We start from the raw sequence: 20,572 nt of genomic DNA on the forward strand, positions 1-20,572 counted from the left end.
AGAACTACAAAAATTTGTGTCTCTGTGTTATGGGTTACATGATCTAATTTGGATGGATAGCACACAGCATGTGAGAATATGAGAAAAATCTAGTACGAGACGACGTACTGACGTTCTAACGTCATGACGTGACATACGTGCCCAGGTAGGTTACAGAAAAATGAAAAATAGAACTACAAAAATTTGACATAGTTACATGATCTAATTTGGATGGATAGTATACAGCGTGTGAGAATGCGAGAACAATCTAGTACGTGACGACTTCCTGACGTCATGACGTGACATACGTGCCCAGGTAGGTTACAGAAAAATGAAAAATAGAACTACAAAAATTTGACATAGTTACATGATCTAATTTGGATGGATAGCATACAGCTTGTGAGAATGCGAGAAAAATCTAGTACGTGACGACTTCCTGACGTCATGACGTGACATACGTGCCCAGGTAGGTTACAGATAAATTAAAAATAGAACTACAAAAATCTGAGAAAGTCTCTGTCTTACACAGTTATACATTGTTTAATTTGGATGGATAGCAGGCAGCTTGTGAACATTTGAGAACAATCAAGTACGTGACGACGTACTGACGTGCTGACGTAACATACGTGCCCAGGTAGGTTACAGAAAAATGAAAATAGAACGACAAAAATCTAAGAAAGTCTCTGTCTTACAAGTTATCCATTGTTTAATTTGAATAGATAGCAGACAGCGTGTCAGAATGCGAGAACAATCCAGTACGTGACGACGTCCTGACGTCATGACGTGACATACGTGTCCAGGTAGGTTACAGAAAAATGAAAAATAGAACTACAAAAATTTGACACAGTTACATGATCTAATTTGGATGGATAGCATACAGCGTGTGAGCATTTAAGAAAAATCTAGTACGTGACGACGTACTGACGTTCTGACGTCATGACGTGACATACGTGCCCGGCTAGGTTACCGAGGAACGCGGGACGTGCTATTACTGGAGTCCCGCAGCGACCATCGCTCGTCGTCAAGACAGAAATTGTCTGACACGGGGGAAATGGCTGGTCATCCGGCTTACCGGACCACCTGTAACAACCTCCTCGGGGGCCAATCGACAATCCGCCGGCTCGCATAACTATCGGGTCGCCCTGATAGTGTGTCAAGTCAACTTTCCTGTTATCAATTATCTTATTCCAGTCTTTTGGATGACTACGTACGTACTAATATTAATAAACTCTCTTCTTCTCTCTTGGTTGTCCATCGCTGTCGATGAAGATATGCATCCTTCTCATCTGTTGTGCACTCGCATGTGTATATTAATAATAAAAATAATAACCTTTATTGTACTACTTTAATAAACAGATCGGGCTACGTAAATATAAACAGATGCAAATGTATGTACATGTTTGTAGTACAAACAGGACTACTGATTTTTTTTTTTTTTTTCTAAACTTTATTAATATTCACAATGTTACATTAAAAAGATATACATAGTTGACATACATGTACAATCGTGTGGGATGATACATCAAGGACAGTTTTTTAAGGTAACGTTATCTGGGGATTGTCAATATATAATGATATCACATAAAATGTCCCCATTGTTCATTATCGTCTATTTCTATAATTTGATTTAGTCTGTGCTTGAAAATTGAGAGTTTTGGTTTACAGGACTACTGATACTAATCTAACTAACAGCTCTAAAACTATTCTAATACAGAACAACATTACCTCTGAACTACTTTGATACAGAGGTTCGGCTTCTTCTCGTTTCTTTGTGATGTTAAAAATATAATTTGAAATGTTTTTTTTCAATACAGGATGATCAGAGCGCAAAGGAAAATGAATTTTATAATTTACAAAATTAGTCAAGGAATGGAAGTATGGAAACGTTCTTGGAATCTAAATTTTTTTTTTCTGTCTACGTTATTGTTATATAAACTACAATCTACGACAAAATGGACTTCATCTTTTACCTACTTTGAAATCATTCTAAACCTTGCCCCCGTCAGAGGTACCGATGTACTAATACACTTCATTTTTAACTGCCTTATGTAGATATGATAAAATGAAGCCATTTAGACTATCATTAAGGCGGACAATAAGCATTAAGGAGAGTGACCTTGAATAACTGGTTATCGACGCATCGTTTACACGTTACCGATAAACCGGTAGTAAAGATAATAGGAAGAACCATTTTGCGTTGCAAAACGCTTTATCACCAATTGCACCATTACAACCTACAAAACATTTATCAACATAATGACAAATATGAAGGCAGCTTAGAAAACTTTCCTTAACATAGCGCGATGACTAACTTCATTTTCAACAGAAATGCTACACAAGGATTAAATTTTCAACGCCTTCATCAGGGTAATTCATTGACGGCGCTATCTCTACGGTCATTGTTGGATCGCCTTCCTCGGCGCTCACACGGCGACGGTATGAGCAGGTTCAAAACAGTTACCGAGGTGACGGCGCGCTCATGGCGCCTTCATGGCGCTCTCTTGGCGCTCTCGTGGCGCTCTCGTGGCGCTCTCATGGCAACCTCGTGGCGCTCTCATGGCGCTCTCATGGCGCTCTCGTGGCGCTCTCATTACGTTCTCATGGCGCTCTCATGGCGCTCTCATGGCGCTCTCATGGCGCTCTCATGGCGCTCTCGTGGCGCTCTCATGGCGCTCTCATTACGTTCTCATGGCGCTCTCATCGCGATCACATGGCGCTCTCATGGCTCTCTCATGGCGCTCTCATGGCGCTCTCATGGCGCTCTCGTGGTGCTCTCGTGGCGCTCTCATGGCGCTCTCACGTCGCTCTCGTGACGCTCTCGTGGCGCTCTCGTTGGCGCTCTCATGGCGCTTTCATGGCGATCTCGTGGCGCTCAAATGGCGCTCCCAAGTCGACCTTGGCGCTCTCTCCGCGCTCTGGCCAATTTCAGGTCGCAGAGAGAGCTACGTCCTAATGAAATGGGTGCCTATAAGGCGACAAAGGTCGTTGAAAATTCGATCCTTGCGTGTCCTTTGTGTTGGAATAGACTTTAACATCGTACTATGATTACCATCAACACAGGTGAATTTCCATGATAATTTACATAATGACTCGAGCAAAACTGTAATTGATTATCATGTTGTTGTCGATGTTATTGTTGTCTTTATCTGTCTTTGCATGCTTGCGTAAACGAGCTGAAAAATAGCGGAAAGCTCCCAGAAGAATTGAATTTCTTGCACGAGGACAGAATTACAATGTCTCATCAACATGCAGGCAGCGAACCATGCGTCCTGCACTTGACGTCATTCGATATATTTCGGTTCCATTTGCTCCAAAGAGGAAACCGGTGAACACTATCTATATGCTGAAGTAGTTCATAGCCTGCCACAAAGATAACACGTATACGCCAGTGGTAGCGTCGATATGTCGGTAGTTCGTCAAGTTCTTTTGTATAGAAGAAATATTTGGAGACGAAATTGTCACAGAATAATATTCTGAAGTATTTCATAGCCTGCAACAAAGATAACACGTATAGACCAGTGGTAGTGTCGATATGTCGGTAGTTCGTCAAATTCTTGTGTTAAGAAGAAATATTTGGAGACAATTCTGTTACAGAATAATATTCTGAAGTAGTTCAGAGCCTGCCACAAAGATAACAAGTATAGTCCAGTGGTAGCGTCGATGTGTCGGTAGTTTAAGTTCTTCTGTGCGAAAGAAATATTTCGAGACAAATTTAAAATTGTCACAGAAGAATATTCTGAAGTAGTTCAGAGCCTGCCACAAAGATAACACGTATATAGACCAGTGGTAGCGTCGATATGTCGGTAGTTCGTCAAATTCTTGTGTTAAGAAGAAACATTTGGAGAAAAATCCGTCACAGAAAAAATATTCTGAAGTAGTTCAGAGCCTGCCACAAATATAATACGTATAGACCAGTGGTAGCGTCTGACTCAATATATCAGTAGTTCGTCAAGTTCTTCTGTGCGAAAGAAATATTTCGAGACAAATTTGAAATTGTCACAGAAAAATATTCTGAAGTACCTCACAGCCTGCCACAAAGATAACACGTATATAGACCAGTGGTAGCGTCGATATATGTCAGTAGTTCGTCAAGTTCTTCTGTGCGAAATAAAGAAATATTTGGAGACGAAATTATCACAGAAAGATATTCTGAAGGAGTTCATAGCCTGCAACAAAGATAACACGTATAGACCAGTGGTAGTGTCGATATGTCGGTAGTTCGTCAAGTTCTTCTGTGCCAAAGAAATATTTGGAGACGAATTTGTAACGGAAAAATATTCTGAAGTAGTTCAGAGCCTGCCACAAAGATAACACGTATAGGCCAGTGGTAGTGACGATATGTCGGTAGTTCGTCAAGTTCTTCTGTGCGGAAGAAATATTTCGAGACAAAATTGTTAGAGAAAGATATTCTGAAGTAGTTCAGAGCCTGCCACAAAGATAACACGTATAGGCCAGTGGTAGCGTCGATATGTCTGTAGTTCGTCAAGTTCTTCTGTGCGAAATAAAGAAATACGAGTATTTGGAGACGAAATCGTCACAGAATAATATTCTAAAGTAGTTCAGAGCCTGCCACAAAGATAACACGTATAAGACCAGTGGTAGCGTCGATATGTCGGCAGTTCGTCAAGTTCTTCTGTGCAAAAGAAATATTTGGGGGCGAATCTGTCACAGAAAAATATTCTGAAGTATTTCAGAGCCTGCCACAAAGATAACACGTACAGACCAGTGGTAGCGTCGATATGTCGGTAGTTTCTCTGTGCGAAAGACATATTTTGCGACGAATATGTCACAGAAAACTATAACCATCAACCATCTCTGAAAACTCGTGCATACGATAGAAAGGTCACAATTCTTCCCACCAGCCTCTGCTTTTTGTTGAGGTCACATTTGGTTTGGTTTTCTTTTCAATGCCCACGATCATAGTAATGATCATTCTGTCATACTCATTTTCACCTGAGTGAAGTGAGGAAAGTCGTGTAAAGTGCCTTTCCCAAGGGCACAAGGTGGGGTGACAAGGTGGGGTTCGAACCCGGGACCTCTTGGTTCCGGGACGAAGACGCCACCGCTACGCCACACGACCCCACATTTCCAAACCGGGGCCCGGCCGGGCTGTTTTGATTAACGAAAAAATCAACAATTTATATCAATAATATACGCAAATAGTTCCATTATTGATTTTTCAACTTCTTTGTGCTTTGTTGTCTTTCCTATCATACCTTTTGTTCCAGTTCAATAAGACTGCCCGACTGGGCCCCGGTTTGGAAATTAGCATTAGCTAGAGTACATCAACCACTGCTGTTGAATTCAACTTATAAATATCTAACACCCTGTAGCGATTGCCAATTTGGGTTGAAATTTATTTGATGCTAATCCAGTTGAAACTTCTTGTTCATGCGCCATTTGTCTGGGAGCTCAAGATGCGGAACAAGACGAAGACGAAGGGAGTCACAGTCGGCATCAATCACCCGTTTTTACCGGTTCTCTACCCGAAGGTTCCCGTCGCTTGTTTGCCAAACTTCGATCCATCACCGGGTAATTCACGAACGGGAGCTGCCAGCGTCAGTCACTCCACGCCAACACGGCATCGGAAGTTTATTTGTCAACTTCGGCTGACTAGGAACGATGGCATGCCTCGGTACACGCGCCCTGTGGCCCGCAGGCATCAGCGAAAACACAGGGTACCCAACTGTCAAACTTAATCAGTGCCGTGTTTAAACAGCACTTAACTCAAACCTTGTCTTCCGTGACTGGAAGAGCCTACGTGACGCCAGGGAGTCAGATGTTGCACAGATTAAAAGTGAACATGTGGTTATATCATTTTAGTGCGTGTTGTCCACAACAATGTGCTACCCAGGTTGGTGGGCGTTTTTTGACACGAACATGATGCCATAGGCGTATGGACTAACTTTGATGAACAATACATCATCAGTGGCAGAAAACTTTGATGAACAATATATCAACAGTGACAGAAAATACATCACTTCATGTCTCCCAGTTATGGAGTTCTGTGAGCAACAGTCATGCCTTCAAATATCAGAGTTATCAACCAAGAATTGAGGTTTTCAAAACCCGTAATTCCCAAGAACTATCGTAGACTGGAACTTGTTGCCACCAAGCACAGTTGGGCATCATCACTAGAAAGCATTAAACAACTCATGCAATTAAATGTGCAAAGATGAGTGTACCAATCCGTTCGGTGTGATATAGCTAACTGCCACCGCGCCGCGTGCCTGCAAAGCTGGTGTGTTACGCTGAATGGCAGTTATACCGGCTATACCTATACAGATACAGATACAACTACTTTAGAATTATTATGAACCTACCTCTGCTATGTAGTGCGAGCGAGGTGTTTGTTTACCACTGCACTGTCACATTTGAAACTAGCTGGAGGAGGATTTGTTACTCTTTCTTAAAGCAATTATTATCCTCCCATAACGCTTTCGCTTACTACGATCAGATGCCGTCTACAGGAACTCTTTCTTCCAACACAGTTACGGGGTGCTATGCAACCAGGTTATCTGTTCTATTTTTTGTACGTCTTTCCTGTATATGTTAGGGTCTTGCATTATTTTAAGATGCATTGTCTTTAGAGTACTTTTGTACCTGAAATAAAGAATAAAGGAAGAACAGAACAGATAGAATTCCATGTGAATGAATTGAACAGGAGATTTACGGTACGATGGCAAGACATGATCAATTTTGCAAGAATGCTTTCTTTTGGTGGAAAGTATTTATGGCTCAAATATCACGTAAACTGAGTGTATATGGCGAGACTATGAATAAAAAAATTCCTCTACAAAATGCAACGAACGGGCTTATTTGTCCAAAATGGTACGCATATAATTGAACTAACTTGTTTGTGTATAAGCGAGATGACCAAAGAATAAAAATTGTACGTCGTTTGAAAAGAGCCAGGGTGTACTCAACAAGAAAGATTATACTTTGATCATCAAATGGTGAAAACACTATAAACCCATGTAAAGTAATATTGGAGCATTATTCTATAACTACTACACTATACAATAATATCATATATATATGTTCTGCGAAAAACCATTACGGAAACACAATTCTAAGTAGATAACTATCACAGGCTTACATATTGAGATACCTGCCCCCCCCCCTTCTTTCTGTAGCTCGTATGTCACACTTTTTTCTAATTTCACGATGGAAACTTCCTCCGGGGATAAGAGTTCTTAAGTAGTTATCGTCTTCTTCGCACAGCCTCAAAATAGCTCAGAGACTAAGTACTCCTTCAATATCTTCAGAAGAGGAAGGAAGTCGTTTTATCATCAACTTTCTTGGACTTTCTTGATATGCGACTTGCTTAAAGGTACGGGATGTAATGGACTTTTTAACGATCCCAATGTCTGGGTATATATACCACAACACGATAACATTTCAAACTTGGGTGTATTTCTATACATTTTCAGCACTTGCATGTGTTCAACTTGACATTCTGAATGTCAGCAAAATAAAAGCTGGTATCAATCATATTCTAGCTCCAGGGCACTCCAATGATATCACAGCTAGAAGAAGGTTAATTGATACCAGGTTAAGTAAATTCTATACTAGTATCGACAAAAAGCCTATATATTAGTAGAGTTATTCTTCCAGATGTAGTTATGTTTTGCTATGAGGTTATATCTGAAGGGGAATATCAACATTATATATGGCTACATTTCATGAGAACTACAGTATGTAAATTCAGATTTATTGAGTGTCGACTGGCATGTCACAATGAAGTGCATGAAATATGTCTAGTATTTACAACATGCGCCCATTAGATAAAGTTAGCATAAACTCCTACATATATCTGTATCATAGCGGTAAAATACATTACAAAAACGTGTCACAACAATCAATACATCAACTAAAACATTCAGAAATCAGTATGTTAATGCTCCTCATACTACGCTCACTCAGTGGTTTTATTCGGTGGTCATAGAAACTGGCAAGTTTTTATCACACCATATACACCTCGTGGCGGGTCATTAACCCTTAATTAACAGAGATTGATAACATCATAAAACACTATGATAATACAGAGATCATGTTTTGGACAATGGCTTCAGGGGTACAAAAGACTGTTCTTGTCTTTTCGTTTTACTAGATGTAGGGACAGTGACTGGTTTGCCTCTGCGCAGGTTGCAATTGCATTGTGTCGGAGTGGATACAAAATGAAGCAGAAGACTATCAGCATATAAACTCCCTGGCACTTTTGATCAATTGCTTACGTCACGTATCAGTAAAGTCTCGTGTTAATAAGGTCACGTGTCCGTAACCGCAACTCTCGCGAGATTACGTTTAGAAGTGATTGGCAGCTCATTATCCTGATGAAGGCGACAGTGGTCGCTGAAAATTTGATCTCTGTGTAACTTTGTGTTGGAATAAAGTTCTACATTTTACTATGACTATCAGCATCCTTCATGATGTTCTGAATCGAACATGCTATTGTAAAGGTCCAAAATATATGATACTCTCATGTTTCTCATGACTAGATCAACCCTTCCATCAGCCCTAATAAGACTTTCATTTCTCAAACCACGTCACAAATCTACTGCCGTTTCCCCCAATTCTATTAAGAAGTAATCTTCGGCACAAGGAACGTGAATGGGGTACAATAATGTGTGAAGATGGATGTAAACATTGATTTGATTATGAGACACATCGCTATGTAATACGTTTGATCATAAAGATGATTAACATGGTCAAGTATCAAGCAATACAGTGAAATCCATTGAGGTCAAATGTTCGAAAGTTGACACTGTCTGGGAGGTTTAATTTATGACATTAACTTTATGGTTTCTGTTGATGCACCAGGCAGGTTCATTCTATGTTTACTACAAGTTTTTGGATTTATATATACCACAACGTGTACGTATGTTTTATGTCTCGTAAGCAAAGGATTCTTATAAGCACATTATGTACTTTCTGCCCAATGCTCACAAATCTATGCGATTAGAATAAAATAAAGACAGAAAAGGCTACATCTAAGACATTTTTTTTTTAATGTTGACACATCCATATACCCCTGCGGGTTATATCCAAAATCAAGCTTCATGAAACTTGTTATACATGTAATATCTTTGTTATGCTACTGGACTAGAGGATCTACTGTACACAATAAAGTAAGAAACTTAGAAAAGTATTTTCCAACTTAACTTTACGAGACTGTGGAAAAAGTGCTTTAGATCAAAGCGTGATACAGTTTCATACGTTCATCTGGCATAATGTATTTAGAGCTACCGCAGCTTCTAGTTCTAGGATATCTGAATTTTCCCAAACTTACTTTCATTATTGCTTCCGTACGGACAACGTATTTGGCAAAACTTGTCTCTAGCTAACTGTTTGACTAGAGACTGTTGGATTGTTGGGCAGTTCCGATTGTTCCCATCGCTCTAGTCTAACTGTCACTCAAATTCCCGGAAAGTGGGCGTGATGACGCACAAAGGACCCTTTCAAGTGACAAGTTTAAGTGATTTGCAACAGGTTTGGAGACCATCAATCGATCTACGACGTGCGAAACGGATCCGAATTGTGGACCTTAACAACGCCACTTGAAACAAAAGGCTTAATGGCTGCTACACTCGCATGCTGCGAATTACCACAAAATCCAAAAGTCATTGTAAAAGTCAAAATTACTGATTTTTGCAAAAATGCCTCTCAAAAAAACCAATTGCCACGGCAACAAGAAAATTGTCATCTCCATGCTATGAAATTGTTGGCAACAATATTGTAGGAGACGGAAGTCACCCATATTGGTGGCCCTAGCACAAGCCGTTCGGACGTTATCCGACATCAAAGTTGGCGCGGGCAATTCCCCCCCCCCCCCCAGTCCAGATAGGGTTAATGCCTAATGGCAGCATTAGCTAACAAACCAGCAGTTGTACCAGGATCTGCCACCTGTCACCAATAACAGCGCAGAATGAAACTTGCTGGTCACTGCATCAGACACTCCGAAATTCCTGCATTCCATCTTGTGCTTTGGGACCCTACTGCTAAAGGAAAGATAGGTAGGGGGAGACCCAGAGTCAACTTCTTAGACAATGTGACACTATCACTGACCTGCAAGATACCAACAAATTGCGATGGGCCATGAAAGACCAAGTGCTATGGAAGAGACTTTCTGGATTGGTTTGAGCAGGATCTCGAACTAAGTAAGGCCACACCGACTTAATTTCGAGGATGACATCCTCTGAAGACCCCCAAACTAGTACGCGCGGAGGAATAAAAAAAAATTCCGGCCCAAAATAAAAATGCTACTAAACCACAAGAATACAAAGCTAGCTGGCATCGTGAATTTGCGATGCATACGATAATCCGGCACATGTTGCCTTTCTACGGAGATTTGAATCGGCAATGTTTGTATTATATATGTACTGTGTTCTTGAGTCGTGGAGCTTCGGGTGACGTCCTCCGGAGTTACTACCGGCTCAGTATTGTCGCTAACTACCATGGACTACCCAGGCCTAGAGCCAGGCCAGAGCCTCGAAGGACGTGATCTTTTTTTTAGGACAGGCGAAAATCAATGTGCGCGCGGATGTCATCCATAAAATAAAGTCGGTGTGGCCTAAGTAAGACGTGCGAGCAACCACATACATCATCCCTGGTGTCGATTCAAATTTGCAACTGGCGTTTTCGTACTTCTGAAATACTCGTTCTGGCAATACGTCGTGAGTGACAGACGGATGTAACGGTACAGACGAGGACTTTTCTCCGCATTTATCTCATTTTAGTGCCGCATTTGTAAGTCATGGTGGATCTCTGACATTTATCCTAACAACTATACAACAGCGGGAGACTGAATGGAACACTCAGATTAGTTGTGTGAAACATGTCGAGCGTGCACATTTGCTTAGCAGTGGTTGTCCCCATTATATTGTTCAGAAGTTGTAAGATCATCGCAGATTTAGATAATTTCAATATTATCTTTGGAAATCTTACCCGGGGGCCTGAATTGGTAATCATGTATCCATATATATTGGCCAAAATGTACATTTACAAATGCATGAAATCTAAAACAACTCATTGTCAATCTTTTATTTCTTTGAAAATTTCTTAGAAAAAGCTTAATATCTTATCGCTTCAAGAAGGAATATCGAAAAGCACCGAGGAAAATGGGGAACATGATACGTTATTTTTGTTTGATTGATTGATTGATTGATTGATTGATTGAAAAAAATAATAAAAAAGATCGCAGATTTGGAGTTTCTGTGGCTTCTGCGAGCTCCTGTGTCATCTGGTCTTTTCTAGTGTATATTTTCGAGCTTTTAGTGCCTGTATTCTGTCTCCGTAACATGTTATTTGGGCTTGTTAAATGTCACAGACACAGTCAAAGCGAGGAGGTCAAACTAAGCTATCAGAACCTAAGAATGGCACAAGCATGGGGCTTCCAAAATTGCTCTTCTGAATGTCATCGTTACATTAGCCTCAAGATGGTAGATATTTCACCTACCGAATTCCGGAGAGAAGCCATATCATCGCAGAATCCACTGCTAAAATCATATCTTTACACACAGCTTAAAGAGTGCGTAAATGTTACGAGTACATTTTTCCATGATTCACTCGAATGAAGAAACCAGACCTTTCCGTACGATTTAAATTGTGATTGAAGATTGAATTTATGCAGTGATCTGAACGTTACATAGATAAGCCAATTTACAAGTTTTGTTTATGAATTTTTTAACTGACTCTCCTGTTAGAATTAAATTACATTTGATAATTTATATAATAAAAATGACTCTTGTACTGTAAATTGTACATAATAAGTATACATGGGTTATATCTACATGATGAATAGATTATGCTATTTTAAAGCCATACAAATAACAGAAACGCACCGCACAAATCCAGTACTACTTAATAGGCCACCGCAAGTAATTTTTATGGATGATCAGCGTGCGCATTGATTTTTGCCTGGTTTTGGAGAGAAAAAAAATTGTTGCCCTATGAAAGTGATGAACATGCCGGAAATGGGCAAAGATGTCGGAACGTGGATAACAGGTGGATATCAAGAGGAGAGTCAAAACATGGCCCTGATTTAATGTTTAATGTCCTTTACCTTGGTGCTGTGATGTATTTCAGTCCTTTTATATGTGAAGGTGGCTGTGTATATGTGATGTGTTCCCACTGAATCAAAAACATTTGTACAATGATTGAAAACGTTTATTTTTCAAAGTTCTTTCAGTGACAGATGGGTGTTGTAATAATTGCTAGTAAACTTAGCACAACATAAGTATCACTTCTTGTTTAACAAGGTTTATGTTGATGTCAAAATTTCAAATTGTAGGAATCTTGTTTTTTGGCACGTCTTGATTTTTGTGGCCCGCTCGCATTAGATTTGTAGTCTGCGGAGGATGTCATCCATAAAATTTACTTGCTGTGGTCTTAGATGAAAACATATTCTTACAAGAAAAATCCCAGTGTATCGTACCATGTGTATTTAAAAGCAGTGGGCGTCGCTTCTTGGCGTCTGGGGCATTAGCAAGTCACGACTGTTCCTGTTGAAGCACGATGTGGCCCGCAGCTAAACCATTTACATCGTTAAGAGACGCTTTTGATAAGTTCTGCCTGGGAGACATGGCGCCCCTCGTCCATCAAAAAGTCATTCTGCCTGGCGCTGAAGCTGTGGATTTCCTGACTTGGTGGCATTTACATAGGAACGAACGTTTTAGTTATAGCACTTCTCTAAAGCAGTTCACATAGTTTCCTGTTTCTAAATCATATGGATGTTGTAAAACCCGCACCACTTATTCCTGACAGGTAAAGCTATCTGTCACAAAAAATAACTATCAAGCTCATAGCATGTTCAGGATCCTAGGACAAAAGATACAAAAACCGGAAGTTCTGCTGCAGTGCCAAGGTCAGCCACCATATTTGACCATGACCTTTGCTTCCTACGACCTACCAACATACCGAATACCATCACAATCCATAAAGACGTTCTGACGTTATGACAACAAATGTGCCTAAACACATACAAACACACACAGACACACACACATAGACCAAAAACGATACCTCCATTTTTCATGAAGGTAACAACATACATTACATACAAACTTAGGTCCCCAGGCTTATGCAGTGTATACTGCTTGGTACATAACACAGTATTCAAAATACGGGAACTTTTCATCCATCTCATTATCAGGCAAGTGACCTTCATCGTCTGTGTTAATTAATTACTGTTGGAAAGGGAAGAGGAGGAATGTCACTCAATGTCAATGTCAATGACAATGGTCCATGATAAAATAGACAAAATAACATAATGACAAATTGGATGTGTACGATAACTCCCAGGCACGTTTAGACAGTTGCTGACGTCACGTATCTGTTTAGGTCTCGTGTGAATAAGGTCACGTGTCTGTAACCGTAATCCTCGCGAGATTTGAAGTCGCGAGACATTTGGTCATTAATTATCCTGATGAAGGCGACAGTGGTCGTTGAAAATTCGATGTCTTGTGTTCATATAAAGTTCAACATTTTACTAAAGTTTGAGGCCTTTTATATTTCAATAGCAAACCATCCGGACTTTTTTTCGCATGCCTCATCCGTGTATCATTTGTTCAAATATGATTGAAAATGAGCACCATTTTATATTAATGGACTGTACACTATACATTGATAAGCGACTAATGCTGTTCACTTTTCTCTCCGCTTGTTCAACTGATTTCAATACATTCGATTCTATAGATAAATTCAACTACATTCTCAAGGGAAATAACCAGTACAGTTTTCAAGTAGGGAAATATACAAAAGAATGTTTAAGTCTTAGAGAGTACATGTCAGAGAATAGTTAAACCTTTATAGTTGCCTCTGACATACATATATTCTGTACGTAGTTTGCCGCATACATATATATTCGGTACGTAGGATGACAATATTCACACATGTATTTAGCTTTGTTATATCTTAAGTTGTAGACGACCATACAAAATCTCCAGTACTTTATGTTGAGTCAATAAAGAATCTGTATCATCAGAATGAACATTGATGGGTTGTTGTACGTGTTTCAATTAACATTCATCTCGGCGTAGCCCATGTATCTAGCTAGATCACCGGACAGAAATCCCAAGAAACTCGCAATATTCTCCTGCCCTTTACCTTGAACTAGTCCTCATCAGGACACCCGTAATAACCAGTTTGTTACGTGATTTTGAAAGACCTTGCTTCGCTGAATATTTGACTCTTGGTCATCAAAGAGTTTGACGAGGACAGAGGCCAGACAGTGAAGCAGACTTGGGTTACATCAATCTGACATGATTACATCCATGTGCGAGTTAATGCAATGAAATAATAGACACAGAGTATAGCAAGGTCATGACATGAAGACAAATATAAAGTCGACCAATCACTTCAAAACGTATAATGTGTATATGGAACTATATTCCAACACAAGGTTACACAGAGATCAAATTTTCAACGACCACTGTCGCCTTCATCAGGATTGATGACCAATCACTTCAAAACGAAATCTCGCGAGAGTTACGGTTACAGACACGTGACCTTTTTTTCACGCGAGACTTTACGGATACGTGACGTCAGCAATTGATCAAACGTGCCAGAGAGTTTTTATCGTTCTGCCGAAGTGCTATGCACAATACATTACGGGTTTGGCGCAGGTGAAGTACGTGCTTAGCACAACGCTGCCGACGTGTTTAGCACAACGTATGGCATTACCATACATGGTTAAGTTACTGAATAACTCATAACCTACAAATACATAGTGGAACGGAGTGTCCTCTGAAACGGCATGTAAAAGTGATCTGTTGCTAATGTTGTTTCATGTACAACACTTTCTCACCGAACTGTTTTACTACACAATGTAACGTTTTGAAATATGCCTATTGACTGTCAAACCATTTACAACTCCAGGACTGCGTAGTGTCTAAAGCAGATGAATATTTTATGATTATATAAATTTAGCAATGTGTAATAATGTGCAATAATATTTTAACAATAGTACCTGATAGCATATTCTAATGATATTTTGTGTTGACCACAGAGCAATTCACGCATCCAGTATGGTTGCCTGCGAGTCAGTTTTCAGCGTTTTGTGTATGTTTGAGTTTCAAATTAAAATAACACTTCGGCTGAACGTCTCATTTAAGGGCGTATTTAAGGATGACATCTCGTATACAGTTTACAAATGTTGTGTCGGAAAGGGTACTGTTTGCAATGGGCATAATTCAAATGCAACATTGACCTAACATCCAACGACATCCGTGAAAAATTCTGGATTCAGGCGCAGTACGTTCTGCCCAAGTGCTTCGTTAGCCGTGAATAGTCTCATCAGGTTGGTAAGTCAGGGAGCCTTCAAGTACGAGAGTTATCAACCAAGGATTGAGGTGTTCAAGAATTCATTATTTCCTAGAACTATCGCAGAGTGCAACTCGCTGTCACCAAGTTCAGTAGAGGCATTGTCATTAGATAGCTTTAAAAAATGTATAGAGTAGAAGTTCAAACTAAGGTCTAACAAGTCGATCGGTGTAATATAGCCAGCTGCCGCCGCGCCGCGTGCCTGCGAAGCTGGTGTGTTACGCCGAAAGGGGGTTATACCGGCTATACTGATACAGATAAGTCATTGAGTAAAGATACTCTATTTACACAACCAAAGCCGACGTTTCGGTGACCGTCTGTCACCTTCCTCAGGGTAATTCTGACTGGTTCACATTGTATTGCAGCACAGGTGTCGCTGCTATAGATGCATTCCCAAACGTACAGTATTTATATATCTACACATATGCATGGTTACTTACAGGGGTACTGTGCCTGCTTCGTCAGCCAGTATTCTTAAGGCGTACGGCCATTCCTTAAGCTTCAGCTATCTTCAATTGTCGCGCATTTACGGGAAAAGGTCACCTCAAACGTGACTGGAGACGGTCTGTCTACCACACGCACTCGCGGGACGTCATCAAGACTCACGATTGTCTCCCTACATAGGCCACCACGTCATGAGATCAAGCGCATCCTTAACCAGAACTGAATACATACACTGTGACTCTAATGTCTTAAAACGTGTATAGGTTTTTACTTCCATGTCGTGCACTTGTGCTTGAATACATGAATTTAAACAAGAATTCGGAGATCTCATACCTCCATGAAATATATGAGTTTTTCTAAATGTTTTTACACAGTACACTACAGTACAGAACAAAATAACACAGGTTTTTGTTTTCAAACACACAGTAGCACCTTTGGCCTGGATATGGTCATGTAGGCTTTTCCCGAGGGAGAACCTTATTAATCAAACCGGGCAGGCGCTGCCACCACGCACATCTGTTTTCCCTGCAGTACCAAGATCAGCCACCAGGAGGCCGATATTTGACCTTGACCTTTGGCCTCCTAAGACCTACCAGCATACCAAATATCATCACAATCCATAAAGGCGTTCTGAAGTTATGCTGACTACAAATGTGCGGAAACACACACACACACACACACACACACATACACACACACACACACGCGCCAAAAACAATACCTCCATTTTTCATGGAGGTAATGAATGGAGTTTATTTCAGTGCATATGCGTCAGTGCTTAACCAGAATGGCTCGTCAAATACACGCCTGTATTAGTGTCGCCCTGCTGTCTTCTAAGCACTCTGCATGCAAGAGGATCTGCCAAATTGGTCAAAGAAAGTAGTAAAAAGTGCCCACATGATTTATGATTGCGGGGGAGGAGGTATCATTCGAATTGAAACCCCGTGAGCAGGATTACTGTGATATTGTCGCGAGCGAAGATGAACTGTCCAACCGCCATGTGAAAAAAAAATGTAGCAGCTTAGATCAAAGTGAACTATTTTTTTACTTCCTGTGTATCGATAAGGATGTCTATGTGGAACGTCTTTATTGCCGGGGCACCGCTGCGAAAGAAAATCCATCCGCCGCTGGCGTGATTTCTACGATCGATGCAGGAGACCTCCTAATGTCTGCGGCTCAGATACTGCCCAGTTACATCAAGGTACTCCATATCCCCACTGCAAGGCATGATAGCGAATACAGAAGGCTATTAAGAACGACATCAGTCATCCAGCAGTCCTAAGGCACAGGGAAAAAGACCGTTCCAAGAGACACTTTGTTCCTGAGATATGGTAATCGCACGTTGTGAGGAATAAATTTGAAGTTAGACCCTGCAAGTCGCACTGCGCGAAAGCTTAGATTTACCAATGGCAGTGAATACCAGTAAAGTTGGGTAATGTTTACTTTGTTTTTTAATGAACACAACTAACTGGATTTTACAATGGTAGTAAATTAAAGTCCAGTATGGTGATTCTGGACTTAACATGGGTTGTAAATGAAATTACCAGACTTGGCTTTTATTTACTACTATTGTAAAGCCAGATACTATTCAAAGTAAACATTACCTGAATTTGCTACCTTTAGTACAACAATGTAAATACAACTTTTCGTGCAGTGTCGTACAGGGTATGTGCGAAAAATACTTCATTTGCATCTAGATATTACGTTTTTTTAATGTTAAATGAAATGTTAAATACTTGCAATGGGATTGTTGAATATTTATGAAAATGTCTTATATTATGAATGTTAATGCTACCTTTTTTTGTCTTTTTTGGAAGTACCAAGTAAATGAATCCACAATTCAGCAAATAGCTGCGAGTAATTTTAGTGTTTGTGACTAAAATGCTGCATCGTGACTTTTGTGTCAGCAGAATTGTATGATATCTTAAGCTATTCTTCAAATTTTCACTCCTTTTATTTAGACAGTTTCATGCCATTAGGTGTGAAAGAACCTACAGGGAGTTATCCTTTATGAAGATAGACACAACCCACGTCACGAGGCAATCAGCTATATTACTTAGTCACTATATATAGGTGACTAAGTGAACACATTACACGGGGGAAGTAATTATTGTCTGTGTGAAATCACTAATGACACAGCAATGTTGATGGTGTTATGTACGCAAAATTGAAAGATAGATGAATGAGAACATGGGATTTGAGATGTGAGATAGGAGATATTGTTTTGGGAATCTGCCGTTGTGTAACGAGGATGTTGCATAAAAAGCCTGGGGAAGATCCCAGTTCCAAGCTGCCAGTACCAGTTTAGTTTTTGATGCAGATGGTTGTTAGCTACAACAGTGTTCGCCTGTTCAATTATTGTGTCAAAGTGTTGACTTTGGAATTGTTCATGCGAATTAAGGGAAGCGTATTTTACCAGTGTCCTACTGTGTCTTTCCCCTGTAATAAATGAATGGATCACTTACAGGTAAATCCACGTCACTGCAGGTTTCTCAGATAATTTCTGAGGCATGTCTGGGAAAACGTCAACAATTCAATTGTTTTCGATTTCAAGACTCGCTTAACAACAACAGTTCATTTTTGTTTTTGCTTTGCCATTCCGAATCGCATAGTATGTCTGTAAAGGCATTCAGTGCAGTTTTTAGGACTCGGTAACAGGATTTTTCAAAGTCAATATTTTAGTCACTTATCTACGTACTGAAACAACACTGTTCCAATGTATATTGACATTCATGTAGCAAAAATGCCCAACATTTTTACGAAACACGGTTACTGGAAGGACCTGGATTGATTTTTAGGGTACCACCCAGAAAATAATGGACTAATCTTGGGGCTCGTTTCTGCAGTTTTAAATGTCTAAAGTATATATGAAATACTGATTCAAATGTGCTTATCATGTTGGACAGTATGTGTCAATATCATACAGGTTGCCTTATTCAGAATATTTCCAGTTTTGCCGCCCCGAAATTGCATTGGATGTCTTAATGTTCGGTTAGGAGCAGATGTCCCTAGTCCCTAGGGGAGACACACACGAGGACGCCGCAGTAGGAGATCGGATCTCCCGCTCCCAGGGATGGGTCGACCCGAGCGATGATAAATGGCTTGCTGAGGCCGTGAGATTAGTTTTATTGTCGCTCTGGACCAGAATGTGGGCGGCTGGGACCCGAGAGATACTAAATGTGCTTAACACCTGCACACTGCTAAAGGAGACCGTTAAGATAATAAAAGAACCCCAAAAGTTATTCAGTGTAATATAGCCTTAAAAGAACCTCAAATAGAAGAATCAAGACAAAAGTTATTCAGAGGAATAGTTTTCACTTTAAAAGGTATAAATTTTGAATGATAATTTGCATGATGATTGTATACCATTCGGCAAAGATACTAAATGTGCAAAACTAGTCAGGTACTAATTATGTTAAACTCCTGAACCCGGCGAATCTGAATCTGGCGTTAAGATAACAAAAGAACCTCAAGCAAAAGAATCAAAAGTTACTCAGTGTAATATAGTTTTCACTTTAAAAGGTATAGGTTTCGGATTATAAATTGCATGATGATTGTATGATATCTGGCAGAGATACTAAATGCGTTTAACCCTATCTAGACCGGGCTTTTTTGGGCTTGGTGGGACCGGGGAACCCTCAGAACTCGCGAACGGTATATCGTAGGACCACCAAATTTTCAGAGGATGGTGTACTAGTAAAAATTTATCATATGTACAATTCTTTTTGTCGTTGTGACGTAATATGACGTCATTATGACGTCATCAATGTGATTTTATTGGCCAAAACCGTCTAGATAGGTTATTCCCTGAAAACTAAACAGTATACGACATAACTTTACCAAAAGTGTTTATGACAGAGTATTAGGATGTACTAAGTCTTATGTTGCCCATAGCAACACCGATGACGTCATAAAATGACGTCATGCATATATTACCTGTCCGCCATCTTGGATCATCAATCTTGAATTTTGAAAAATAGTTTTTTTTCAGGATAGAGCCTAAAATACATTGTAAACAGACTAAAGACGTTCATATGAACCTTTTTTGTAAAAAGAAATGGGAGTATTGATGAAATTTTAAGGAAAATTAGCTGTATTTACCTGATCTAATGATATGGTCCGCCATCTTGGATTTTGGCCAATGACGTCATCAAATTAGCATAAATTATGCTTTTTAATGATAGAATTTACATATAATTATATGTGATGTTATTAATATTAGAAACAATGTGTAACTTGACATAAAACCCATAAAATTCTGTTGTTTAAATGGAAATTATTAAATTTGGCAAAAAATGCCTGTCAGAAACCCGTTGCCATGGCAACAAGAAAAATCATAATCTTATTCCACTGATACAGATTTGTTGCCAACAATATTTTAGGAAAAGTCACTAAGTTTGGCGGGTCTAGCTCTGGCCGTTCAGACGCTATGTGACATCAAAGTTGCCGCGGGCACTTTTAGCCCCCCCCCCCCGGTCTAGATAGGGTTAACTCCTGTACACAGCTAAAGAAGACCGTTAAAATAGCAAAAGATCCTCAAACAGAAGAATCAAAAGTTACTCAGTGTAATATAGTTTTTACGTTAAAAGGTATAGGTTTTGGATGGTAATTTGCATGATGATTGTATACTATCCGGCAGATATACTAAATCTGTTTAACTCCTGCACACTGCTAAAGGAGACCGTAAAAATAACAAAAGAACCCCAAACAGAAGAATCAAAAGTTATTCAGTGTGATAATTTTCACTTTAAAAGGTATAGGTTTTGGATGATAATTTGCATGATGATTGTATACTATTCGGAAGAGATACTAGATGTGTTTAACTCCT

The sequence above is a fragment of the Branchiostoma belcheri genome, unplaced genomic scaffold, assembly GCF_001625305.1.
Source record: "Branchiostoma belcheri isolate BF01 breed outbred unplaced genomic scaffold, Haploidv18h27 scaffold67, whole genome shotgun sequence".
Lineage (NCBI taxonomy): Eukaryota > Metazoa > Chordata > Leptocardii > Amphioxiformes > Branchiostomatidae > Branchiostoma > Branchiostoma belcheri.